We start from the raw sequence: 26,760 nt of genomic DNA on the forward strand, positions 1-26,760 counted from the left end.
GGATCGCAGTGGAATACATGTTTCGATTTTCGCTCGCGGTTGGGGCTATTATTGAAGGGAAAGTGTTCTCCCCCATTGGGGAAAACAGCTTAAAAACTCGTAAACGATTGAAAGGGAGCTCTCTAACTTAAACAACTTAAAAAGCTGGAGCTGATGAGGCGTGTATTTAAAAGAACTTTTAAAGAGCGAAGGCTAAGGGCAAAAAGGTAAGAGAAAAAGGTAAGAGAAAAGTCAGGATTTTAAAACTTAAGCAACTTTTAGTGAAAAATCTCTTTTTAAAAAAGACTCACTCCCAAAGGACGTTCCTACACAAAGTGGAGTACTTGCTTGTGGCTTTCCTATCACACTTTGAGGTACTGATCCGAAAGTGACATTAATGGCGTTTTAATCATCATGCACAACAATTAGGCTAAAAGCAACTGGCTACTGATTTTCCCAATTACCGGCCTAAACCCACTGAAGTCATACTTCCGGTTCAATGTCCGGTTGTACAGGTTCCTCGTACCCAATTCATCTGTGCTTTGTTTTGCGGCCGTTCCACTGTATTGTGGATGGTTGGAAGCAAAAAGTTTGCGCGTTTGTCATAATACACTGTATGGCTACGAATTGCATAAATTATAACACAACCGTGGCTAAAATTGCTTGTATTAAGTGACTATTTTGCAAACCGCAAGGCGGCGAGTTAAAGTGATCCTGTATATGAATATGAGACTACAATACAATACTGTTGTATATAAATTCGCTCCCGCTTACGCAAATGCCTACGACCATACCATGTTGAATGCACCGGTTCTCGTCCGATCACCGAAGTTAAGCAACATTGGGCCTGGTTAGTACTTGGATGGGTGACCGCTTGGGAACACCAGGTGTTGTAGGCTTTTTCTTTTGAGTATTCAAACCTCATAGAATACTTTTATTCGATATTTACACATTTTAGAGCCTCAAAAAGCCTCGGTGATCGAAAAAGTTAAGCCTCATCGAGCGCGGATACTTTTTTGGAAATCGGTAAAAACTTGTCCAAAATGGTTCGCGGTGCCAGATTTTTTTATTTTATCCCAAACTATGGCTCAAGTGGAGCATGCCCACAAAAAATGAGCCAAATCGGACTAAAATTGACGATTTGGTGACCAAAACAAAGTTCGGTGATCGAAAAAGTTAAGCCTCATCGAGCGCGGATACTTTTTTGGAAATCGGTAAAAACTTGTCCAAAATGGTTCGCGGTGCCAGATTTTTTTATTTTATCCCAAACTATGGCTCAAGTGGAGCATGCCCACAAAAAATGAGCCAAATCGGACTAAAATTGACGATTTGGTGACCAAAACAAAGTTCGGTGATCGAAAAAGTTAAGCCTCATCGAGCGCGGATACTTTTTTGGAAATCGGTAAAAACTTGTCCAAAATGGTTCGCAGTGCCAGATTTTTTTATTTTATCCCAAACTATGGCTCAAGTGGAGCATGCCAACAAAAAATGAGCCAAATCAGACTAAAATTGACGATTTGGTGACCAAAACAAAGTTCGGTGATCGAAAAAGTTAAGCCTCATCGAGCGCGGATACTTTTTTGGAAATCGGTAAAAACTTGTCCAAAATGGTTCGCAGTGCCAGATTTTTTTATTTTATCCCAAACTATGGCTCAAGTGGAGCATGCCCACAAAAAATGAGCCAAATCGGACTAAAATTGACGATTTGGTGACCAAAACAAAGTTCGGTGATCGAAAAAGTTAAGCCTCATCGAGCGCGGATACTTTTTTGGAAATCGGTAAAAACTTGTCCAAAATGGTTCGCGGTGCCAGATTTTTTTACTTTATCCCAAACTATGGCTCAAGTGGAGCATGCCCACAAAAAATGAGCCAAATCGGACTAAAATTGACGATTTGGTGACCAAAACAAAGTTCGGTGATCGAAAAAGTTAAGCCTCATCGAGCGCGGATACTTTTTTGGAAATCGGTAAAAACTTGTCCAAAATGGTTCGCAGTGCCAGATTTTTTTATTTTATCCCAAACTATGGCTCAAGTGGAGCATGCCCACAAAAAATGAGCCAAATCGGACTAAAATTGACGATTTGGTGACCAAAACAAAGTTCGGTGATCGAAAAAGTTAAGCCTCATCGAGCGCGGATACTTTTTTGGAAATCGGTAAAAACTTGTCCAAAATGGTTCGCGGTGCCAGATTTTTTTATTTTATCCCAAACTATGGCTCAAGTGGAGCATGCCCACAAAAAATGAGCCAAATCGGACTAAAATTGACGATTTGGTGACCAAAACAAAGTTCGGTGATCGAAAAAGTTAAGCCTCATTTTTTATTTTATCCCAAACTATGGCTCAAGTGGAGCATGCCCACAAAAAATGAGCCAAATCGGACTAAAATTGACGATTTGGTGACCAAAACAAAGTTCGGTGATCGAAAAAGTTAAGCCTCATCGAGCGCGGATACTTTTTTGGAAATCGGTAAAAACTTGTCCAAAATGGTTCGCAGTGCCAGATTTTTTTATTTTATCCCAAACTATGGCTCAAGTGGAGCATGCCCACAAAAAATGAGCCAAATCGGACTAAAATTGACGATTTGGTGACCAAAACAAAGTTCGGTGATCGAAAAAGTTAAGCCTCATCGAGCGCGGATACTTTTTTGGAAATCGGTAAAAACTTGTCCAAAATGGTTCGCGGTGCCAGATTTTTTTATTTTATCCCAAACTATGGCTCAAGTGGAGCATGCCCACAAAAAATGAGCCAAATCGGACTAAAATTGACGATTTGGTGACCAAAACAAAGTTCGGTGATCGAAAAAGTTAAGCCTCATCGAGCGCGGATACTTTTTTGGAAATCGGTAAAAACTTGTCCAAAATGGTTCGCAGTGCCAGATTTTTTTATTTTATCCCAAACTATGGCTCAACTGGAGCATGCCAACAAAAAATGAGCCAAATCGGACTAAAATTGACGATTTGGTGACCAAAACAAAGTTCGGTGATCGAAAAAGTTAAGCCTCATCGAGCGCGGATACTTTTTGTAAATGACAATTTCAGCGGTAACCATTGCTCCAAACACACCCCATATACTTGTAAAGGCCATTATAATAGTTCCCCTGCTTGCGTATTATGCATATTTGATATTTGGAACTGTCTCGGAAACATCAATACTAATTGTATAATTTCCCTTTATTAAACTAACTTTTAAGTTGTGCAAATCGCTCAGTTCCATTCTTTAGGCTGCACTCCGCTAACGCAGAGTGCATTCAAATAAAACTTATCAAATAGAGTTAATACTTACCTATTTAATAAGTTTATCACAACAATTAGGCTAAAAGCAACTGGCTACTGATTTTCCCAATTACCGGCCTAAACCCACTGAAGTCATACTTCCGGTTCAATGTCCGGTTGTACAGGTTCCTCGTACCCAATTCATCTGTGCTTTGTTTTGCGGCCGTTCCACTGTATTGTGGATGGTTGGAAGCAAAAAGTTTGCGCGTTTGTCATAATACACTGTATGGCTACGAATTGCATAAATTATAACACAACCGTGGCTAAAATTGCATGTATTAAGTGACTATTTTGCAAACCGCAAGGCGGCGAGTTAAAGTGATCCTGTATATGAATATGAGACTACAATACAATACTGTTGTATATAAATTCGCTCCCGCTTACGCAAATGCCTACGACCATACCATGTTGAATGCACCGGTTCTCGTCCGATCACCGAAGTTAAGCAACATTGGGCCTGGTTAGTACTTGGATGGGTGACCGCTTGGGAACACCAGGTGTTGTAGGCTTTTTCTTTTGAGTATTCAAACCTCATAGAATACTTTTATTCGATATTTACACATTTTAGAGCCTCAAAAAGCCTCGGTGATCGAAAAAGTTAAGCCTCATCGAGCGCGGATACTTTTTTGGAAATCGGTAAAAACTTGTCCAAAATGGTTCGCGGTGCCAGATTTTTTTATTTTATCCCAAACTATGGCTCAAGTGGAGCATGCCCACAAAAAATGAGCCAAATCGGACTAAAATTGACGATTTGGTGACTAAAACAAAGTTCGGTGATCGAAAAAGTTAAGCCTCATCGAGCGCGGATACTTTTTTGGAAATCGGTAAAAACCTGTCCAAAATGGTTCGCGGTGCCAGATTTTTTTATTTTATCCCAAATTATGGCTCAAGTGGAGCATGCCCACAAAAAATGAGCAAAATCGGACTAAAATTGACGATTTGGTGACCAAAACAAAGTTCGGTGATCGAAAAAGTTAAGCCTCATCGAGCGCGGATACTTTTTTGGAAATCGGTAAAAACTTGTCCAAAATGGTTCGCGGTGCCAGATTTTTTTATTTTATCCCAAACTATGGCTCAAGTGGAGCATGCCCACAAAAAATGAGCCAAATCGGACTAAAATTGACGATTTGGTGACCAAAACAAAGTTCGGTGATCGAAAAAGTTAAGCCTCATCGAGCGCGGATACTTTTTTGGAAATCGGTAAAAACTTGTCCAAAATGGTTCGCGGTGCCAGATTTTTTTATTTTATCCCAAACTATGGCTCAAGTGGAGCATGCCCACAAAAAATGAGCCAAATCGGACTAAAATTGACGATTTGGTGACCAAAACAAAGTTCGGTGATCGAAAAAGTTAAGCCTCATCGAGCGCGGATACTTTTTTGGAAATCGGTAAAAACTTGTCCAAAATGGTTCGCGGTGCCAGATTTTTTTATTTTATCCCAAACTATGGCTCAAGTGGAGCATGCCCACAAAAAATGAGCCAAATCGGACTAAAATTGACGATTTGGTGACCAAAACAAAGTTCGGTGATCGAAAAAGTTAAGCCTCATCGAGCGCGGATACTTTTTTGGAAATCGGTAAAAACTTGTCCAAAATGGTTCGCAGTGCCAGATTTTTTTATTTTATCCCAAACTATGGCTCAAGTGGAGCATGCCCACAAAAAATGAGCCAAATCGGACTAAAATTGACGATTTGGTGACCAAAACAAAGTTCGGTGATCGAAAAAGTTAAGCCTCATCGAGCGCGGATACTTTTTTGGAAATCGGTAAAAACTTGTCCAAAATGGTTCGCGGTGCCAGATTTTTTTATTTTATCCCAAACTATGGCTCAAGTGGAGCATGCCCACAAAAAATGAGCCAAATCGGACTAAAATTGACGATTTGGTGACCAAAACAAAGTTCGGTGATCGAAAAAGTTAAGCCTCATCGAGCGCGGATACTTTTTTGGAAATCGGTAAAAACTTGTCCAAAATGGTTCGCAGTGCCAGATTTTTTTATTTTATCCCAAACTATGGCTCAACTGGAGCATGCCAACAAAAAATGAGCCAAATCGGACTAAAATTGACGATTTGGTGACCAAAACAAAGTTCGGTGATCGAAAAAGTTAAGCCTCATCGAGCGCGGATACTTTTTGTAAATGACAATTTCAGCGGTAACCATTGCTCCAAACACACCCCATATACTTGTAAAGGCCATTATAATAGTTCCCCTGCTTGCGTATTATGCATATTTGATATTTGGAACTGTCTCGGAAACATCAATACTAATTGTATAATTTCCCTTTATTAAACTAACTTTTAAGTTGTGCAAATCGCTCAGTTCCCTTCTTTAGGCTGCACTCCGCTAACGCAGAGTGCATTCAAATAAAACTTATCAAATAGACTTAATACTTACCTATTTAATAAGTTTATCACAACAATTAGGCTAAAAGCAACTGGCTACTGATTTTCCCAATTACCGGCCTAAACCCACTGAAGTCATACTTCCGGTTCAATGTCCGGTTGTACAGGTTCCTCGTACCCAATTCATCTGTGCTTTGTTTTGCGGCCGTTCCACTGTATTGTGGATGGTTGGAAGCAAAAAGTTTGCGCGTTTGTCATAATACACTGTATGGCTACGAATTGCATAAATTATAACACAACCGTGGCTAAAATTGCATGTATTAAGTGACTATTTTGCAAACCGCAAGGCGGCGAGTTAAAGTGATCCTGTATATGAATATGAGACTACAATACAATACTGTTGTATATAAATTCGCTCCCGCTTACGCAAATGCCTACGACCATACCATGTTGAATGCACCGGTTCTCGTCCGATCACCGAAGTTAAGCAACATTGGGCCTGGTTAGTACTTGGATGGGTGACCGCTTGGGAACACCAGGTGTTGTAGGCTTTTTCTTTTGAGTATTCAAACCTCATAGAATACTTTTATTCGATATTTACACATTTTAGAGCCTCAAAAAGCCTCGGTGATCGAAAAAGTTAAGCCTCATCGAGCGCGGATACTTTTTTGGAAATCGGTAAAAACTTGTCCAAAATGGTTCGCGGTGCCAGATTTTTTTATTTTATCCCAAATTATGGCTCAAGTGGAGCATGCCCACAAAAAATGAGCCAAATCGGACTAAAATTGACGATTTGGTGACCAAAACAAAGTTCGGTGATCGAAAAAGTTAAGCCTCATCGAGCGCGGATACTTTTTTGGAAATCGGTAAAAACTTGTCCAAAAAGGTTCGCGGTGCCAGATTTTTTTTATTTTATCCCAAACTATGGCTCAAGTGGAGCATGCCCACAAAAAATGAGCAAAATCGGACTAAAATTGACGATTTGGTGACCAAAACAAAGTTCGGTGATCGAAAAAGTTAAGCCTCATCGAGCGCGGATACTTTTTTGGAAATCGGTAAAAACTTGTCCAAAATGGTTCGCGGTGCCAGATTTTTTTATTTTATCCCAAACTATGGCTCAAGTGGAGCATGCCCACAAAAAATGAGCCAAATCGGACTAAAATTGACGATTTGGTGACCAAAACAAAGTTCGGTGATCGAAAAAGTTAAGCCTCATCGAGCGCGGATACTTTTTTGGAAATCGGTAAAAACTTGTCCAAAATGGTTCGCAGTGCCAGATTTTTTTATTTTATCCCAAACTATGGCTCAAGTGGAGCATGCCCACAAAAAATGAGCCAAATCGGACTAAAATTGACGATTTGGTGACCAAAACAAAGTTCGGTGATCGAAAAAGTTAAGCCTCATCGAGCGCGGATACTTTTTTGGAAATCGGTAAAAACTTGTCCAAAATGGTTCGCGGTGCCAGATTTTTTTATTTTATCCCAAACTATGGCTCAAGTGGAGCATGCCCACAAAAAATGAGCCAAATCGGACTAAAATTGACGATTTGGTGACCAAAACAAAGTTCGGTGATCGAAAAAGTTAAGCCTCATCGAGCGCGGATACTTTTTTGGAAATCGGTAAAAACTTGTCCAAAATGGTTCGCAGTGCCAGATTTTTTTATTTTATCCCAGCTATGGCTCAACTGGAGCATGCCAACAAAAAATGAGCCAAATCGGACTAAAATTGACGATTTGGTGACCAAAACAAAGTTCGGTGATCGAAAAAGTTAAGCCTCATCGAGCGCGGATACTTTTTGTAAATGAAAATTTCAGCGGTAACCATTGCTCCAAACACACCCCATATACTTGTAAAGGCCATTATAATAGTTCCCCTGCTTGCGTATTATGCATATTTGATATTTGGAACTGTCTCGGAAACATCAATACTAATTGTATAATTTCCCTTTATTAAACTAACTTTTAAGTTGTGCAAATCGCTCAGTTCCATTCTTTAGGCTGCACTCCGCTAACGCAGAGTGCATTCAAATAAAACTTATCAAATAGAGTTAATACTTACCTATTTAATAAGTTTATCACAACAATTAGGCTAAAAGCAACTGGCTACTGATTTTCCCAATTACCGGCCTAAACCCACTGAAGTCATACTTCCGGTTCAATGTCCGGTTGTACAGGTTCCTCGTACCCAATTCATCTGTGCTTTGTTTTGCGGCCGTTCCACTGTATTGTGGATGGTTGGAAGCAAAAAGTTTGCGCGTTTGTCATAATACACTGTATGGCTACGAATTGCATAAATTATAACACAACCGTGGCTAAAATTGCATGTATTAAGTGACTATTTTGCAAACCGCAAGGCGGCGAGTTAAAGTGATCCTGTATATGAATATGAGACTACAATACAATACTGTTGTATATAAATTCGCTCCCGCTTACGCAAATGCCTACGACCATACCATGTTGAATGCACCGGTTCTCGTCCGATCACCGAAGTTAAGCAACATTGGGCCTGGTTAGTACTTGGATGGGTGACCGCTTGGGAACACCAGGTGTTGTAGGCTTTTTCTTTTGAGTATTCAAACCTCATAGAATACTTTTATTCGATATTTACACATTTTAGAGCCTCAAAAAGCCTCGGTGATCGAAAAAGTTAAGCCTCATCGAGCGCGGATACTTTTTTGGAAATCGGTAAAAACTTGTCCAAAATGGTTCGCGGTGCCAGATTTTTTTATTTTATCCCAAATTATGGCTCAAGTGGAGCATGCCCACAAAAAATGAGCCAAATCGGACTAAAATTGACGATTTGGTGACCAAAACAAAGTTCGGTGATCGAAAAAGTTAAGCCTCATCGAGCGCGGATACTTTTTTGGAAATCGGTAAAAACTTGTCCAAAATGGTTCGCGGTGCCAGATTTTTTTTATTTTATCCCAAACTATGGCTCAAGTGGAGCATGCCCACAAAAAATGAGCAAAATCGGACTAAAATTGACGATTTGGTGACCAAAACAAAGTTCGGTGATCGAAAAAGTTAAGCCTCATCGAGCGCGGATACTTTTTTGGAAATCGGTAAAAACTTGTCCAAAATGGTTCGCGGTGCCAGATTTTTTTATTTTATCCCAAACTATGGCTCAAGTGGAGCATGCCAACAAAAAATGAGCCAAATCGGACTAAAATTGACGATTTGGTGACCAAAACAAAGTTCGGTGATCGAAAAAGTTAAGCCTCATCGAGCGCGGATACTTTTTTGGAAATCGGTAAAAACTTGTCCAAAATGGTTCGCGGTGACAGATTTTTTATTTTATCCCAAACTATGGCTCAAGTGGAGCATGCCAACAAAAAATGAGCCAAATTAGACTAAAATTGACGATTTGGTGACCAAAACAAAGTTCGGTGATCGAAAAAGTTAAGCCTCATCGAGCGCGGATACTTTTTGTAAATGACAATTTCAGCGGTAACCATTGCTCCAAACACACCCCATATACTTGTAAAGGCCATTATAATAGTTCCCCTGCTTGCGTATTATGCATATTTGATATTTGGAACTGTCTCGGAAACATCAATACTAATTGTATAATTTCCCTTTATTAAACTAACTTTTAAGTTGTGCAAATCGCTCAGTTCCATTCTTTAGGCTGCACTCCGCTAACGCAGAGTGCATTCAAATAAAACTTATCAAATAGACTTAATACTTACCTATTTAATAAGTTTATCACAACAATTAGGCTAAAAGCAACTGGCTACTGATTTTCCCAATTACCGGCCTAAACCCACTGAAGTCATACTTCCGGTTCAATGTCCGGTTGTACAGGTTCCTCGTACCCAATTCATCTGTGCTTTGTTTTGCGGCCGTTCCACTGTATTGTGGATGGTTGGAAGCAAAAAGTTTGCGCGTTTGTCATAATACACTGTATGGCTACGAATTGCATAAATTATAACACAACCGTGGCTAAAATTGCATGTATTAAGTGACTATTTTGCAAACCGCAAGGCGGCGAGTTAAAGTGATCCTGTATATGAATATGAGACTACAATACAATACTGTTGTATATAAATTCGCTCCCGCTTACGCAAATGCCTACGACCATACCATGTTGAATGCACCGGTTCTCGTCCGATCACCGAAGTTAAGCAACATTGGGCCTGGTTAGTACTTGGATGGGTGACCGCTTGGGAACACCAGGTGTTGTAGGCTTTTTCTTTTGAGTATTCAAACCTCATAGAATACTTTTATTCGATATTTACACATTTTAGAGCCTCAAAAAGCCTCGGTGATCGAAAAAGTTAAGCCTCATCGAGCGCGGATACTTTTTTGGAAATCGGTAAAAACTTGTCCAAAATGGTTCGCGGTGCCAGATTTTTTTATTTTATCCCAAATTATGGCTCAAGTGGAGCATGCCCACAAAAAATGAGCCAAATGGGACTAAAATTGACGATTTGGTGACCAAAACAAAGTTCGGTGATCGAAAAAGTTAAGCCTCATCGAGCGCGGATACTTTTTTGGAAATCGGTAAAAACTTGTCCAAAATGGTTCGCGGTGCCAAATTTTTTTTATTTTATCCCAAACTATGGCTCAAGTGGAGCATGCCCACAAAAAATGAGCAAAATCGGACTAAAATTGACGATTTGGTGACCAAAACAAAGTTCGGTGATCGAAAAAGTTAAGCCTCATCGAGCGCGGATACTTTTTTGGAAATCGGTAAAAACTTGTCCAAAATGGTTCGCGGTGCCAGATTTTTTTATTTTATCCCAAAACTTTGGCTCAAGTGGAGCATGCCAACAAAAAATGAGCCAAATCGGACTAAAATTGACGATTTGGTGACCAAAACAAAGTTCGGTGATCGAAAAAGTTAAGCCTCATCGAGCGCGGATACTTTTTTGGAAATCGGTAAAAACTTGTCCAAAATGGTTCGCGGTGCCAGATTTTTTATTTTATCCCAAACTATGGCTCAAGTGGAGCATGCCAACAAAAAAAGAGCCAAATCGGACTAAAATTGACGATTTGGTGACCAAAACAAAGTTCGGTGATCGAAAAAGTTAAGCCTCATCGAGCGCGGATACTTTTTGTAAATGACAATTTCAGCGGTAACCATTGCTCCAAACACACCCCATATACTTGTAAAGGCCATTATAATAGTTCCCCTGCTTGCGTATTATGCATATTTGATATTTGGAACTGTCTCGGAAACATCAATACTAATTGTATAATTTCCCTTTATTAAACTAACTTTTAAGTTGTGCAAATCGCTCAGTTCCATTCTTTAGGCTGCACTCCGCTAACGCAGAGTGCATTCAAATAAAACTTATCAAATAGAGTTAATACTTACCTATTTAATAAGTTTATCACAACAATTAGGCTAAAAGCAACTGGCTAATGATTTTCCCAATTACCGGCCTAAACCCACTGAAGTCATACTTCCGGTTCAATGTCCGGTTGTACAGGTTCCTCGTACCCAATTCATCTGTGCTTTGTTTTGCGGCCGTTCCACTGTATTGTGGATGGTTGGAAGCAAAAAGTTTGCGCGTTTGTCATAATACACTGTATGGCTACGAATTGCATAAATTATAACACAACCGTGGCTAAAATTGCATGTATTAAGTGACTATTTTGCAAACCGCAAGGCGGCGAGTTAAAGTGATCCTGTATATGAATATGAGACTACAATACAATACTGTTGTATATAAATTCGCTCCCGCTTACGCAAATGCCTACGACCATACCATGTTGAATGCACCGGTTCTCGTCCGATCACCGAAGTTAAGCAACATTGGGCCTGGTTAGTACTTGGATGGGTGACCGCTTGGGAACACCAGGTGTTGTAGGCTTTTTCTTTTGAGTATTCAAACCTCATAGAATACTTTTATTCGATATTTACACATTTTAGAGCCTCAAAAAGCCTCGGTGATCGAAAAAGTTAAGCCTCATCGAGCGCGGATACTTTTTTGGAAATCGGTAAAAACTTGTCCAAAATGGTTCGCGGTGCCAGATTTTTTTATTTTATCCCAAATTATGGCTCAAGTGGAGCATGCCCACAAAAAATGAGCCAAATCGGACTAAAATTGACGATTTGGTGACCAAAACAAAGTTCGGTGATCGAAAAAGTTAAGCCTCATCGAGCGCGGATACTTTTTTGGAAATCGGTAAAAACTTGTCCAAAATGGTTCGCGGTGCCAGATTTTTTTATTTTATCCCAAACTATGGCTCAAGTGGAGCATGCCCACAAAAAATGAGCCAAATCGGACTAAAATTGACGATTTGGTGACCAAAACAAAGTTCGGTGATCGAAAAAGTTAAGCCTCATCGAGCGCGGATACTTTTTTGGAAATCGGTAAAAACTTGTCCAAAATGGTTCGCGGTGCCAGATTTTTTTATTTTATCCCAAATTATGGCTCAAGTGGAGCATGCCCACAAAAAATGAGCCAAATCGGACTAAAATTGACGATTTGGTGACCAAAACAAAGTTCGGTGATCGAAAAAGTTAAGCCTCATCGAGCGCGGATACTTTTTTGGAAATCGGTAAAAACTTGTCCAAAATGGTTCGCGGTGCCCGATTTTTTTATTTTATCCCAAACTATGGCTCAAGTGGAGCATGCCCACAAAAAATGAGCCAAATCGGACTAAAATTGACGATTTGGTGACCAAAACAAAGTTCGGTGATCGAAAAAGTTAAGCCTCATCGAGCGCGGATACTTTTTTGGAAATCGGTAAAAACTTGTCCAAAATGGTTCGCGGTGCCAGATTTTTTTATTTTATCCCAAACTATGGCTCAAGTGGAGCATGCCAACAAAAAATGAGCCAAATCGGACTAAAATTGACGATTTGGTGACCAAAACAAAGTTCGGTGATCGAAAAAGTTAAGCCTCATCGAGCGCGGATACTTTTTTGGAAATCGGTAAAAAACTTGTCCAAAATGGTTCGCGGTGCCAGATTTTTTTATTTTATCCCAAATTATGGCTCAAGTGGAGCATGCCCACAAAAAATGAGCCAAATCGGACTAAAATTGACGATTTGGTGACCAAAACAAAGTTCGGTGATCGAAAAAGTTAAGCCTCATCGAGCGCGGATACTTTTTTGGAAATCGGTAAAAACTTGTCCAAAATGGTTCGCGGTGCCAGATTTTTTTATTTTATCCCAAACTATGGCTCAAGTGGAGCATGCCCACAAAAAATGAGCCAAATCGGACTAAAATTGACGATTTGGTGACCAAAACAAAGTTCGGTGATCGAAAAAGTTAAGCCTCATCGAGCGCGGATACTTTTTTGGAAATCGGTAAAAACTTGTCCAAAATGGTTCGCGGTGCCAGATTTTTTTATTTTATCCCAAACTATGGCTCAAGTGGAGCATGCCAACAAAAAATGAGCCAAATCGGACTAAAATTGACGATTTGGTGACCAAAACAAAGTTCGGTGATCGAAAAAGTTAAGCCTCATCGAGCGCGGATACTTTTTTGGAAATCGGTAAAAACTTGTCCAAAATGGTTCGCGGTGCCAGATTTTTTTATTTTATCCCAAACTATGGCTCAAGTGGAGCATGCCCACAAAAAATGAGCCAAATCGGACTAAAATTGACGATTTGGTGACCAAAACAAAGTTCGGTGATCGAAAAAGTTAAGCCTCATCGAGCGCGGATACTTTTTTGGAAATCGGTAAAAACTTGTCCAAAATGGTTCGCGGTGCCAGATTTTTTTATTTTATCCCAAACTATGGCTCAAGTGGAGCATGCCAACAAAAAATGAGCCAAATCGGACTAAAATTGACGATTTGGTGACCAAAACAAAGTTCGGTGATCGAAAAAGTTAAGCCTCATCGAGCGCGGATACTTTTTTGGAAATCGGTAAAAACTTGTCCAAAATGGTTCGCGGTGCCAGATTTTTTTATTTTATCCCAAACTATGGCTCAAGTGGAGCATGCCCACAAAAAATGAGCCAAATCGGACTAAAATTGACGATTTGGTGACCAAAACAAAGTTCGGTGATCGAAAAAGTTAAGCCTCATCGAGCGCGGATACTTTTTGTAAATGACAATTTCAGCGGTAACCATTGCTCCAAACACACCCCATATACTTGTAAAGGCCATTATAATAGTTCCCCTGCTTGCGTATTATGCATATTTGATATTTGGAACTGTCTCGGAAACATCAATACTAATTGTATAATTTCCCTTTATTAAACTAACTTTTAAGTTAGTGCAAATCGCTCAGTTCCATTCTTTAGGCTGCACTCGGCTAACGCAGAGTGCATTCAAATAAAACTTATCAAATAGAGTTAATACTTACCTATTTAATAAGTTTATCACAACAATTAGGCTAAAAGCAACTGGCTACTGATTTTCCCAATTACCGGCCTAAACCCACTGAAGTCATACTTCCGGTTCAATGTCCGGTTGTACAGGTTCCTAGTACCCAATTCATCTGTGCTTTGTTTTGCGGCCGTTCCACTGTATTGTGGATGGTTGGAAGCAAAAAGTTTGCGCGTTTGTCATAATACACTGTATGGCTACGAATTGCATAAATTATAACACAACCGTGGCTAAAATTGCATGTATTAAGTGACTATTTTGCAAACCGCAAGGCGGCGAGTTAAAGTGATCCTGTATATGAATATGAGACTACAATACAATACTGTTGTATATAAATTCGCTCCCGCTTACGCAAATGCCTACGACCATACCATGTTGAATGCACCGGTTCTCGTCCGATCACCGAATTTAAGCAACATTGGGCCTGGTTAGTACTTGGATGGGTGACCGCTTGGGAACACCAGGTGTTGTAGGCTTTTTCTTTTGAGTATTCAAACCTCATAGAATACTTTTATTCGATATTTACACATTTTAGAGCCTCAAAAAGCCTCGGTGATCGAAAAAGTTAAGCCTCATCGAGCGCGGATACTTTTTTTTGGAAATCGGTAAAAACTTGTCCAAAATGGTTCGCGGTGCCAGATTTTTTTATTTTATCCCAAACTATGGCTCAAATGGAGCATGCCCACAAAAAATGAGCCAAATCGGACTAAAATTGACGATTTCGTGACCAAAACAAAGTTCGGTGATCGAAAAAGTTAAGCCTCATCGAGCGCGGATACTTTTTTGGAAATCGGTAAAAACTTGTCCAAAATGGTTCGCAGTGCCAGATTTTTTTATTTTATCCCAAACTATGGCTCAAGTGGAGCATGCCAACAAAAAATGAGCCAAATCGGACTAAAATTGACGATTTGGTGACCAAAACAAAGTTCGGTGATCGAAAAAGTTAAGCCTCATCGAGCGCGGATACTTTTTTGGAAATCGGTAAAAACTTGTCCAAAATGGTTCGCGGTGCCAGATTTTTTTATTTTATCCCAAACTATGGCTCAAGTGGAGCATGCCCACAAAAAATGAGCCAAATCGGACTAAAATTGACGATTTGGTGACCAAAACAAAGTTCGGTGATCGAAAAAGTTAAGCCTCATCGAGCGCGGATACTTTTTTGGAAATCGGTAAAAACTTGTCCAAAATGGTTCGCGGTGCCAGATTTTTTTATTTTATCCCAAACTATGGCTCAAGTGGAGCATGCCCACAAAAAATGAGCCAAATCGGACTAAAATTGACGATTTGGTGACCAAAACAAAGTTCGGTGATCGAAAAAGTTAAGCCTCATCGAGCGCGGATACTTTTTTGGAAATCGGTAAAAACTTGTCCAAAATGGTTCGCGGTGCCAGATTTTTTATTTTATCTCAAATTATGGCTCAAGTGGAGCATGCCAACAAAAAATGAGCCAAATCGGACTAAAATTGACGATTTGGTGACCAAAACAAAGTTCGGTGATCGAAAAAGTTAAGCCTCATCGAGCGCGGATACTTTTTTGGAAATCGGTAAAAACTTGTCCAAAATGGTTCGCGGTGCCAGATTTTTTTATTTTATCCCAAACTATGGCTCAAGTGGAGCATGCCCACAAAAAATGAGCCAAATTGGACTAAAATTGACGATTTGGTGACCAAAACAAAGTTCGGTGATCGAAAAAGTTAAGCCTCATCGAGCGCGGATACTTTTTTGGAAATCGGTAAAAACTTGTCCAAAATGGTTCGCGGTGCCAGATTTTTTTATTTTATCCCAAACTATGGCTCAAGTGGAGCATGCCCACAAAAAATGAGCCAAATCGGACTAAAATTGACGATTTGGTGACCAAAACAAAGTTCGGTGATCGAAAAAGTTAAGCCTCATCGAGCGCGGATACTTTTTTGGAAATCGGTAAAAACTTGTCCAAAATGGTTCGCGGTGCCAGATTTTTTTATTTTATCCCAAACTATGGCTCAAGTGGAGCATGCCAACAAAAAATGAGCCAAATCGGACTAAAATTGACGATTTGGTGACCAAAACAAAGTTCGGTGATCGAAAAAGTTAAGCCTCATCGAGCGCGGATACTTTTTTGGAAATCGGTAAAAACTTGTCCAAAATGGTTCGCGGTGCCAGATTTTTTTATTTTATCCCAAACTATGGCTCAAGTGGAGCATGCCAACAAAAAATGAGCCAAATCGGACTAAAATTGACGATTTGGTGACCAAAACAAAGTTCGGTGATCGAAAAAGTTAAGCCTCATCGAGCGCGGATACTTTTTTGGAAATCGGTAAAAACTTGTCCAAAATGTTTCGCGGTGCCAGATTTTTTTATTTTATCCCAAACTATGGCTCAAGTGGAGCATGCCAACAAAAAATGAGCCAAATCGGACTAAAATTGACGATTTGGTGACCAAAACAAAGTTCGGTGATCGAAAAAGTTAAGCCCCATCGAGCGCGGATACTTTTTGTAAATGACAATTTCAGCGGTAACCATTGCACCAAACACACCCCATATACTTGTAAAGGCCATTATAATAGTTCCCCTGCTTGCGTATTATGCATATTTGATATTTGGAACTGTCTCGGAAACATCAATACTAATTGTATAATTTCCTTTTATTAAACTAACTTTTAAGTTAGTGCAAATCGCTCAGTTCCATTCTTTAGGCTGCACTCCGCTAACGCAGAGTGCATTCAAATAAAACTTATCAAATAGAGTTAATACTTACCTATTTAATAAGTTTATCACAACAATTAGGCTTCAAAAATTTATTACAAGTTAATCATATTAACAATGCAGTATACAGTTTATAAATAATTAATCAATATTTACAATAAAGTACAGTTTAGTCATATAACTACTCTCCTCTTCTGCCCAGGATGAAATTAATTTAGCAACTAAGAATTTTAGACCTAGCGTATTTCTATCTTCAATTAGCTTGTTTATATCAGTCATGGGTAGTTTTGATCTAATCGTTTCATCAGTTGAACATTCGTAGAATAGGTGTTTAAACGTTTCAAATTCTTTTTCACACGAGTAGCATAATGGGTGGTTTGTAATTTTGTTCAACCATTTTTTTGGTTTCTCCGAGTAACTGTTCAAAAATAGCAGATAGAGGACGTTTTTATCTAGCGGTGTCAATGTTTTTATTTTCCAAATGTTTTTCACGAAGGTAAGCAATGTATTTGAAAACTCCTGATCTATTGAGTCACAAAAGGCTCGAATTCTTTCCTCAATTCTCCCATTAACTTCTGAGTGCGCTGTTAAAATATGATGGAGTTTTGCCTGCGACATGTTTGTAATGTCGATAGTCTTATTCAAATAATCTATAGTGCAGCTATCCTTTGTAATTGACATCTTGGAAAGCCCTATCTCTTTTGCAAATTTTAGAAAATCTTTGTAAAGTTTGGATTTGAGAATCGTTGCTATATTGTTAATAGTTTTAGCTGTTTTCGCCAGATCTATCAGTTTACACGCCAATATTTGTGTTTTCAAATTGTTAAAACCAACGCCGCCTTTCTTAGTAGAATAATAAAGCAGATTTTTGTTCAGAGAATGTTTTTGTTTATTCCACAAGGAATGAATCATCATCATTTCTACTTCGTCTATGAATGTCTTTTTAAGGTCTATGTGTCGAAACTGGTAAATCAGCTTACTTCGCACAAACGTTGAAATATTAATGCATCTGGCACGTAATGTCATCGATTTTAGGCTATATTTTGAGCTTTCAGAGGCAATTCTTCTTAAGTTTGCTTTTGCATGAGCTTTGTTTTCATTTAATTTAATCACTATTCCTAAAATTTTTAATTCATCTACCTTTGTTATGGTTAGATCGTTTTCGCCTTTCATAAGCACTTTGGTTTTTTGTAAATTGAGTTGAAGTCCAGATGCGTAGTTGAAACTCTCAACTTCATCTAAAACTTGTTTTATGCACGCAGTTTTGGTAAAAACTGTGATGTCATCAGCGTATGCAATTAGCTTTAACTTTTGATTTGTTTTTATCTTAGTGTTTCTACGCATAGATTGAAGAAGCGGCTCTATACCTAGAATGAAGAGGAGAGCAGAAAGTGGACAACCTTGCTTAATACCGTTCTCAATTTGAATGAAACTTGAGAGCTGATCATTGACTTCAATACATGCTTTAGTCTCTCTATACAAGCTTTCAATTGTTTTCGTCAGTATGAGAGGGCAGCCTATCTCATTTAATAGTTTCAAAAATTAATCTCTGCCAAGTCTATCGAAGGCTTTACTGAAATCAATAGAGATCATGCAGTTTGATCTGCCTAACTTTTCCTTAGCCAGACGAGCTAGCAGGATAGCCGTATTGATAATGCGGTTTGGGAGGTAAGCAAATTGGTGTTTCTTTATAAGAGTATTCAAAGGCTTTCTGAGTCTAGACGCTAGAACATGTGATAAAATTTTAAGATCGGTATTAAGCAAGCTTATCGGTCTGAAGTTGTCAACAGTACACAGTGAGTTAAGTTTAGGTAGCATCTTTATAATAGAGATGCAAAACGAACCAGGCACTTTTTTCTTTTCAGCTATTGAGTTAAAGAGCTTAGTGAGTTCTGGAGCAAATAGGTCAATGTTTCTTTTGTATAAGTCAGATGTAAAACCATCAGATCCCGGTGCGCTGTGGCTATTAAGTTTCTGAATAGCAGATCTAACCTCTTGTTCTTTAAATTCATCTGACTCGAAATGCTTTTTCGCTTTCACGATTAGTTTGTTATTAGTTTTAGAAAAGTGTTTGATGATTTTGTTTTGCATCTCTATCTTATCAGACTTTTGAGCTTCTTTCCCATATAGGTTACTATAGTATTCTGTAAATGAGTCTATTATTTCATCTATATCCTCTGTTACTTCACCGTTACTATTTATAATTGCGGAAATGCTCTTATTTTTGTTAAAGTCCTTTAAGAGATTTTTGAGAGCCTTTGGGTCTCCACAATTCAGATCTAGATAGAAGTTTTTTATTGAATGAAATGACGCCTTCAAGCGTTCGGTTTGGGCTGTTCGCGTGTTATCATTCTCAATGCTTTGTTTCAATAAATCTCTTCTCTTTTTTTGATCTCTTAGGTCAAGATACCTTAGACAATCTCTTAGCTTAGCTTTGAAGGTATCATAATTGTTTGTTAGTCCTCTTTCATTGAAATTTTGCACAACATTTGTAATTAATCTGAAAATCTCTTGAGAATTTTTGGGATCATTGATAATGTTGTATCCTAACTTCCAGCGCTTTTGTATGTAACATGGATCTTGGTTTTCTGTGAATGTGTCTAATTGTAGAATGTAATGATCGCTTATAAGTGTTTTAATGGTTGCGACGCTTTCAACTAAATCGATTTCGTTACTGAATATGTAGTCAATGCGAGATTCTTCATTAGTTTTCTTTTCAAAATGTGTTTTAAGTCTTTTTTTGTGTTGTTTGAAAACATCAAAGCATCCCATTGAATTAAAGCTATCGCTAATTTGTTGATGTCTTTTCAGTCTTCTGTCTCCCGCCCTAACCTTAGATGTAGCATCAATTGGATCAATTGCATTAAAGTCTCCTCCTATCCATATTGTGAAGTCGTTCGCAAAATTTTCGACAATTTGGGCAAAGGATAAAATTATATCTGTACTTGGGTGTGAAGGGTTCAGGTATATTGTTCCAAAAACTTCTTTTGTTAAATTATGCTTTATTAAGATAAATGAAGCGTTTTTTCCTATTAGTTCAATTGTCCAATTATATGGTACAAGTAAAAGGAGCCCACCCGATTTATTGACCGATGGTTCAATAATGAATTGCATTTTGTAACGAGTTAGAACGGCTTGATGTTTCGAACTTAGTCTTTCTATTTTTGTTTCCTGAAGTGCGATTACACATTTGTTTTCTTTTATTTTGTTCTTAAATTGGGAAAGAAGCTCTAACAATTTTAAGTGGGATCCTAAACCCCGACAATTAAACGAAATAAAGCTAGCCATAATTTCAACATAAATAAAATATAGGTGAGGTTATCTTATGAAATTGATGGATGGTCTTGCTCAGTTTGCTTAGCTCTTTCGTTTATATTCTTATCAGGTTTACTAGGTTTCCGCAGAACCTCGTATCTGCTAGGAGCCTCTATAGGTGAGATGTGGTTGTTGTCTCTTTTTGCTCCTCGTCGTCCGGTCGTCGCTTGCTTCCAAAACTCGGCCTCAGGAGTGCTGAAAGCTTCGCTTTCGTCAATTGTGAGGGGATTTTGGGGGGACTCTTCGCAGGGGTTCGATTCCCGGCTTGGTGATCTCTGCTCGCGCTGGTTCGGTTCTCGGCTTGGTACTCTTTGGCTTGTGGTACTTTGGTGGTTCAATTCTCGCCTTGGCGAATTTTGTTCATTTGATTTTGTGCGTTGTTTTGTCTCTTGGTTAGCCGCTTTTTTGGATTTGTTTAGTCTGCACCAAGCTATATCGTGACCTATGTGCGGTTTATTCTCTGCTTCACAAAACGTGCAGCTATGCAGCGCTGGCGTGTGAGCGTTGAAAGGTATATCTAACCATTCAAATCGCCTTTCTCCGCTAGCGGACTTGAATGACCATTCGCGTAATTCGTTTTCGCTTGTTTCGTTTTCAATGTTTAGCAACATCGATGCTTTGCCAGTGAAGAAATCGCCTTCTGGCAGTTTCTCCTTTTCTCGCGTAATGGTTCCGGTAGGCTCGACATCTGGAGGTAATTGAAGCTTCTCGATTATCACAACAATTAGGCTAAAAGCAACTGGCTACTGATTTTCCCAATTACCGGCCTAAACCCACTGAAGTCATACTTCCGGTTCAATGTCCGGTTGTACAGGTTCCTCGTACCCAATTCATCTGTGCTTTGTTTTGCGGCCGTTCCACTGTATTGTGGATGGTTGGAAGCAAAAAGTTTGCGCGTTTGTCATAATACACTGTATGGCTACGAATTGCATAAATTATAACACAACCGTGGCTAAAATTGCATGTATTAAGTGACTATTTTGCAAACCGCAAGGCGGCGAGTTAAAGTGATCCTGTATATGAATATGAGAATACAATACAATACTGTTGTATATAAATTCGCTCCCGCTTACGCAAATGCCTACGACCATACCATGTTGAATGCACCGGTTCTCGTCCGATCACCGAAGTTAAGCAACATTGGGCCTGGTTAGTACTTGGATGGGTGACCGCTTGGGAACACCAGGTGTTGTAGGCTTTTTCTTTTGAGTATTCAAACCTCATAGAATACTTTTATTCGATATTTACACATTTTAGAGCCTCAAAAAGCCTCGGTGATCGAAAGCCTCATCGAGCGCGGATACTTTTTTTGGAAATCGGTAAAAACTTGTCCAAAATGGTTCGCGGTGCCAGATTTTTTTATTTTATCCCAAACTATGGCTCAAGTGGAGCATGCCCACAAAAAATGAGCCAAATCGGACTAAAATTGACGATTTGGTGACCAAAACAAAGTTCGGTGATCGAAAAAGTTAAGCCTCATCGAGCGCGGATACTTTTTTGGAAATCGGTAAAAACTTGTCCAAAATGGTTCGCGGTGCCAGATTTTTTTATTTTATCCCAAACTATGGCTCAAGTGGAGCATGCCCACAAAAAATGAGCCAAATCGGACTAAAATTGACGATTTGGTGACCAAAGCAAAGTTCGGTGATCGAAAAAGTTAAGCCTCATCGAGCGCGGATACTTTTTTGGAAATCGGTAAAAACTTGTCCAAAATGGTTCGCGGTGCCAGATTTTTTTATTTTATCCCAAACTATGGCTCAAGTGGAGCATGCCCACAAAAAATGAGCCAAATCGGACTAAAATTGACGATTTGGTGACCAAAACAAAGTTCGGTGATCGAAAAAGTTAAGCCTCATCGAGCGCGGATACTTTTTTGGAAATCGGTAAAAACTTGTCCAAAATGGTTCGCGGTGCCAGATTTTTTTATTTTATCCCAAACTATGGCTCAAGTGGAGCATGCCCACAAAAAATGAGCCAAATCGGACTAAAATTGACGATTTGGTGACCAAAACAAAGTTCGGTGATCGAAAAAGTTAAGCCTCATCGAGCGCGGATACTTTTTTGGAAATCGGTAAAAACTTGTCCAAAATGGTTCGCAGTGCCAGATTTTTTTATTTTATCCCAAACTATGGCTCAAGTGGAGCATGCCAACAAAAAATGAGCCAAATCGGACTAAAATTGACGATTTGGTGACCAAAACAAAGTTCGGTGATCGAAAAAGTTAAGCCTCATCGAGCGCGGATACTTTTTTGGAAATCGGTAAAAACTTGTCCAAAATGGTTCGCGGTGCCAGATTTTTTTATTTTATCCCAAACTATGGCTCAAGTGGAGCATGCCCACAAAAAATGAGCCAAATCGGACTAAAATTGACGATTTGGTGACCAAAACAAAGTTCGGTGATCGAAAAAGTTAAGCCTCATCGAGCGCGGATACTTTTTTTGGAAATCGGTAAAAACTTGTCCAAAATGGTTCGCGGTGCCAGATTTTTTTATTTTATCCCAAACTATGGCTCAAGTGGAGCATGCCCACAAAAAATGAGCCAAATCGGACTAAAATTGACGATTTGGTGACCAAAACAAAGTTCGGTGATCGAAAAAGTTAAGCCTCATCGAGCGCGGATACTTTTTTGGAAATCGGTAAAAACTTGTCCAAAATGGTTCGCAGTGCCAGATTTTTTTATTTTATCCCAAACTATGGCTCAAGTGGAGCATGCCAACAAACAATGAGCCAAATCGGACTAAAATTGACGATTTGGTGACCAAAACAAAGTTCGGTGATCGAAAAAGTTAAGCCTCATCGAGCGCGGATACTTTTTTGGAAATCGGTAAAAACTTGTCCAAAATGGTTCGCGGTGCCAGATTTTTTTATTTTATCCCAAACTATGGCTCAAGTGGAGCATGCCCACAAAAAATGAGCCAAATCGGACTAAAATTGACGATTTGGTGACCAAAACAAAGTTCGGTGATCGAAAAAGTTAAGCCTCATCGAGCGCGGATACTTTTTTGGAAATCGGTAAAAACTTGTCCAAAATGGTTCGCGGTGCCAGATTTTTTTATTTTATCCCAAACTATGGCTCAAGTGGAGCATGCCCACAAAAAATGAGCCAAATCGGACTAAAATTGACGATTTGGTGACCAAAACAAAGTTCGGTGATCGAAAAAGTTAAGCCTCATCGAGCGCGGATACTTTTTTGGAAATCGGTAAAAACTTGTCCAAAATGGTTCGCGGTGCCAGATTTTTTTATTTTATCCCAAACTATGGCTCAAGTGGAGCATGCCAACAAAAAATGAGCCAAATCGGACTAAAATTGACGATTTGGTGACCAAAACAAAGTTCGGTGATCGAAAAAGTTAAGCCTCATCGAGCGCGGATACTTTTTTGGAAATCGGTAAAAACTTGTCCAAAATGGTTCGCGGTGCCAGATTTTTTTATTTTATCCCAAACTATGGCTCAAGTGGAGCATGCCCACAAAAAATGAGCCAAATCGGACTAAAATTGACGATTTGGTGACCAAAACAAAGTTCGGTGATCGAAAAAGTTAAGCCTCATCGAGCGCGGATACTTTTTTGGAAATCGGTAAAAACTTGTCCAAAATGGTTCGCGGTGCCAGATTTTTTTATTTTATCCCAAACTATGGCTCAAGTGGAGCATGCCCACAAAAAATGAGCCAAATCGGCCTAAAATTGACGATTTGGTGACCAAAACAAAGTTCGGTGATCGAAAAAGTTAAGCCTCATCGAGCGCGGATACTTTTTTGGAAATCGGTAAAAACTTGTCCAAAATGGTTCGCGGTGCCAGATTTTTTTATTTTATCCCAAACTATGGCTCAAGTGGAGCATGCCCACAAAAAATGAGCCAAATCGGACTAAAATTGACGATTTGGTGACCAAAACAAAGTTCGGTGATCGAAAAAGTTAAGCCTCATCGAGCGCGGATACTTTTTTGGAAATCGGTAAAAACTTGTCCAAAATGGTTCGCGGTGCCAGATTTTTTTATTTTATCCCAAACTATGGCTCAAGTGGAGCATGCCCACAAAAAATGAGCCAAATCGGACTAAAATTGACGATTTGGTGACCAAAACAAAGTTCGGTGATCGAAAAAGTTAAGCCTCATCGAGCGCGGATACTTTTTTGGAAATCGGTAAAAACTTGTCCAAAATGGTTCGCGGTGCCAGATTTTTTTATTTTATCCCAAACTATGGCTCAAGTGGAGCATGCCCACAAAAAATGAGCCAAATCGGCCTAAAATTGACGATTTGGTGACCAAAACAAAGTTCGGTGATCGAAAAAGTTAAGCCTCATCGAGCGCGGATACTTTTTTGGAAATCGGTAAAAACTTGTCCAAAATGGTTCGCGGTGCCAGATTTTTTTATTTTATCCCAAACTATGGCTCAAGTGGAGCATGCCCACAAAAAATGAGCCAAATCGGACTAAAATTGACGATTTGGTGACCAAAACAAAGTTCGGTGATCGAAAAAGTTAAGCCTCATCGAGCGCGGATACTTTTTTGGAAATCGGTAAAAACTTGTCCAAAATGGTTCGCGGTGCCAGATTTTTTTATTTTATCCCAAACTATGGCTCAAGTGGAGCATGCCCACAAAAAATGAGCCAAATCGGACTAAAATTGACGATTTGGTGACCAAAACAAAGTTCGGTGATCGAAAAAGTTAAGCCTCATCGAGCGCGGATACTTTTTTGGAAATCGGTAAAAACTTGTCCAAAATGGTTCGCGGTGCCAGATTTTTTTATTTTATCCCAAACTATGGCTCAAGTGGAGCATGCCCACAAAAAATGAGCCAAATCGGACTAAAATTGACGATTTGGTGACCAAAACAAAGTTCGGTGATCGAAAAAGTTAAGCCTCATCGAGCGCGGATACTTTTTTGGAAATCGGTAAAAACTTGTCCAAAATGGTTCGCAGTGCCAGATTTTTTTATTTTATCCCAAACTATGGCTCAAGTGGAGCATGCCCACAAAAAATGAGCCAAATCGGCCTAAAATTGACGATTTGGTGACCAAAACAAAGTTCGGTGATCGAAAAAGTTAAGCCTCATCGAGCGCGGATACTTTTTTGGAAATCGGTAAAAACTTGTCCAAAATGGTTCGCGGTGCCAGATTTTTTTATTTTATCCCAAACTATGGCTCAAGTGGAGCATGCCCACAAAAAATGAGCCAAATCGGACTAAAATTGACGATTTGGTGACCAAAACAAAGTTCGGTGATCGAAAAAGTTAAGCCTCATCGAGCGCGGATACTTTTTTGGAAATCGGTAAAAACTTGTCCAAAATGGTTCGCGGTGCCAGATTTTTTTATTTTATCCCAAACTATGGCTCAAGTGGAGCATGCCCACAAAAAATGAGCCAAATCGGACTAAAATTGACGATTTGGTGACCAAAACAATGTTCGGTGATCGAAAAAGTTAAGCCTCATCGAGCGCGGATACTTTTTTGGAAATCGGTAAAAACTTGTCCAAAATGGTTCGCGGTGCCAGATTTTTTTTATTTTATCCCAAACTATGGCTCAAGTGGAGCATGCCCACAAAAAATGAGCCAAATCGGCCTAAAATTGACGATTTGGTGACCAAAACAAAGTTCGGTGATCGAAAAAGTTAAGCCTCATCGAGCGCGGATACTTTTTTGGAAATCGGTAAAAACTTGTCCAAAATGGTTCGCGGTGCCAGATTTTTTTATTTTATCCCAAACTATGGCTCAAGTGGAGCATGCCCACAAAAAATGAGCCAAATCGGACTAAAATTGACGATTTGGTGACCAAAACAAAGTTCGGTGATCGAAAAAGTTAAGCCTCATCGAGCGCGGATACTTTTTTGGAAATCGGTAAAAACTTGTCCAAAATGGTTCGCGGTGCCAGATTTTTTTATTTTATCCCAAACTATGGCTCAAGTGGAGCATGCCCACAAAAAATGAGCCAAATCGGACTAAAATTGACGATTTGGTGACCAAAACAAAGTTCGGTGATCGAAAAAGTTAAGCCTCATCGAGCGCGGATACTTTTTTGGAAATCTGTAAAAACTTGTCCAAAATGGTTCGCGGTGCCAGATTTTTTTATTTTATCCCAAACTATGGCTCAAGTGGAGCATGCCCACAAAAAATGAGCCAAATCGGACTAAAATTGACGATTTGGTGACCAAAACAAAGTTCGGTGATCGAAAAAAGTTAAGCCTCATCGAGCGCGGATACTTTTTTGGAAATCGGTAAAAACTTGTCCAAAATGGTTCGCGGTGCCAGATTTTTTTATTTTATCCCAAACTATGGCTCAAGTGGAGCATGCCCACAAAAAATGAGCCAAATCGGCCTAAAATTGACGATTTGGTGACCAAAACAAAGTTCGGTGATCGAAAAAGTTAAGCCTCATCGAGCGCGGATACTTTTTTGGAAATCGGTAAAAACTTGTCCAAAATGGTTCGCGGTGCCAGATTTTTTTATTTTATCCCAAACTATGGCTCAAGTGGAGCATGCCCACAAAAAATGAGCCAAATCGGACTAAAATTGACGATTTGGTGACCAAAACAAAGTTCGGTGATCGAAAAAGTTAAGCCTCATCGAGCGCGGATACTTTTTTGGAAATCGGTAAAAACTTGTCCAAAATGGTTCGCGGTGCCAGATTTTTTTATTTTATCCCAAACTATGGCTCAAGTGGAGCATGCCCACAAAAAATGAGCCAAATCGGACTAAAATTGACGATTTGGTGACCAAAACAAAGTTCGGTGATCGAAAAAGTTAAGCCTCATCGAGCGCGGATACTTTTTTGGAAATCGGTAAAAACTTGTCCAAAATGGTTCGCGGTGCCAGATTTTTTTATTTTATCCCAAACTATGGCTCAAGTGGAGCATGCCCACAAAAAATGAGCCAAATCGGACTAA

At 39.4% G+C, this 26,760-nt stretch overlaps 8 non-coding genes across 8 annotated transcripts; all 8 read left to right on the forward strand.

The window, feature by feature from the left end:
- The first annotated feature begins 759 nt into the window (after positions 1-759).
- LOC142347441 (5S ribosomal RNA) lies at positions 760-878 on the forward strand. Its single transcript, XR_012760433.1, has one exon. It is a non-coding gene; the product is annotated as a 5S ribosomal RNA (ribosomal RNA).
- A 2,763-nt stretch (positions 879-3,641) lies between these two features.
- On the forward strand, positions 3,642-3,760 carry LOC142347453 (5S ribosomal RNA). The gene has a single exon (XR_012760444.1). It is a non-coding gene; the product is annotated as a 5S ribosomal RNA (ribosomal RNA).
- Positions 3,761-6,023: 2,263 nt separating this feature from the next.
- Positions 6,024-6,142, forward strand: LOC142347464 (5S ribosomal RNA). Its single transcript, XR_012760455.1, has one exon. It is a non-coding gene; the product is annotated as a 5S ribosomal RNA (ribosomal RNA).
- Positions 6,143-8,029: 1,887 nt separating this feature from the next.
- Positions 8,030-8,148, forward strand: LOC142347476 (5S ribosomal RNA). Its single transcript, XR_012760466.1, has one exon. It is a non-coding gene; the product is annotated as a 5S ribosomal RNA (ribosomal RNA).
- Positions 8,149-9,659: 1,511 nt separating this feature from the next.
- LOC142347488 (5S ribosomal RNA) lies at positions 9,660-9,778 on the forward strand. Its single transcript, XR_012760477.1, has one exon. It is a non-coding gene; the product is annotated as a 5S ribosomal RNA (ribosomal RNA).
- A 1,512-nt stretch (positions 9,779-11,290) lies between these two features.
- Positions 11,291-11,409, forward strand: LOC142347499 (5S ribosomal RNA). The gene has a single exon (XR_012760488.1). It is a non-coding gene; the product is annotated as a 5S ribosomal RNA (ribosomal RNA).
- A 2,829-nt stretch (positions 11,410-14,238) lies between these two features.
- LOC142347125 (5S ribosomal RNA) lies at positions 14,239-14,357 on the forward strand. The gene has a single exon (XR_012760146.1). It is a non-coding gene; the product is annotated as a 5S ribosomal RNA (ribosomal RNA).
- A 6,603-nt stretch (positions 14,358-20,960) lies between these two features.
- On the forward strand, positions 20,961-21,079 carry LOC142347511 (5S ribosomal RNA). Its single transcript, XR_012760499.1, has one exon. It is a non-coding gene; the product is annotated as a 5S ribosomal RNA (ribosomal RNA).
- The last annotated feature ends 5,681 nt before the right edge of the window (positions 21,080-26,760 follow it).

The sequence above is a fragment of the Convolutriloba macropyga genome, chromosome 9, assembly GCF_964194025.1.
Source record: "Convolutriloba macropyga chromosome 9, txConMacr16.3, whole genome shotgun sequence".
NCBI classification, from domain to species: Eukaryota; Metazoa; Xenacoelomorpha; order Acoela; family Convolutidae; genus Convolutriloba; species Convolutriloba macropyga.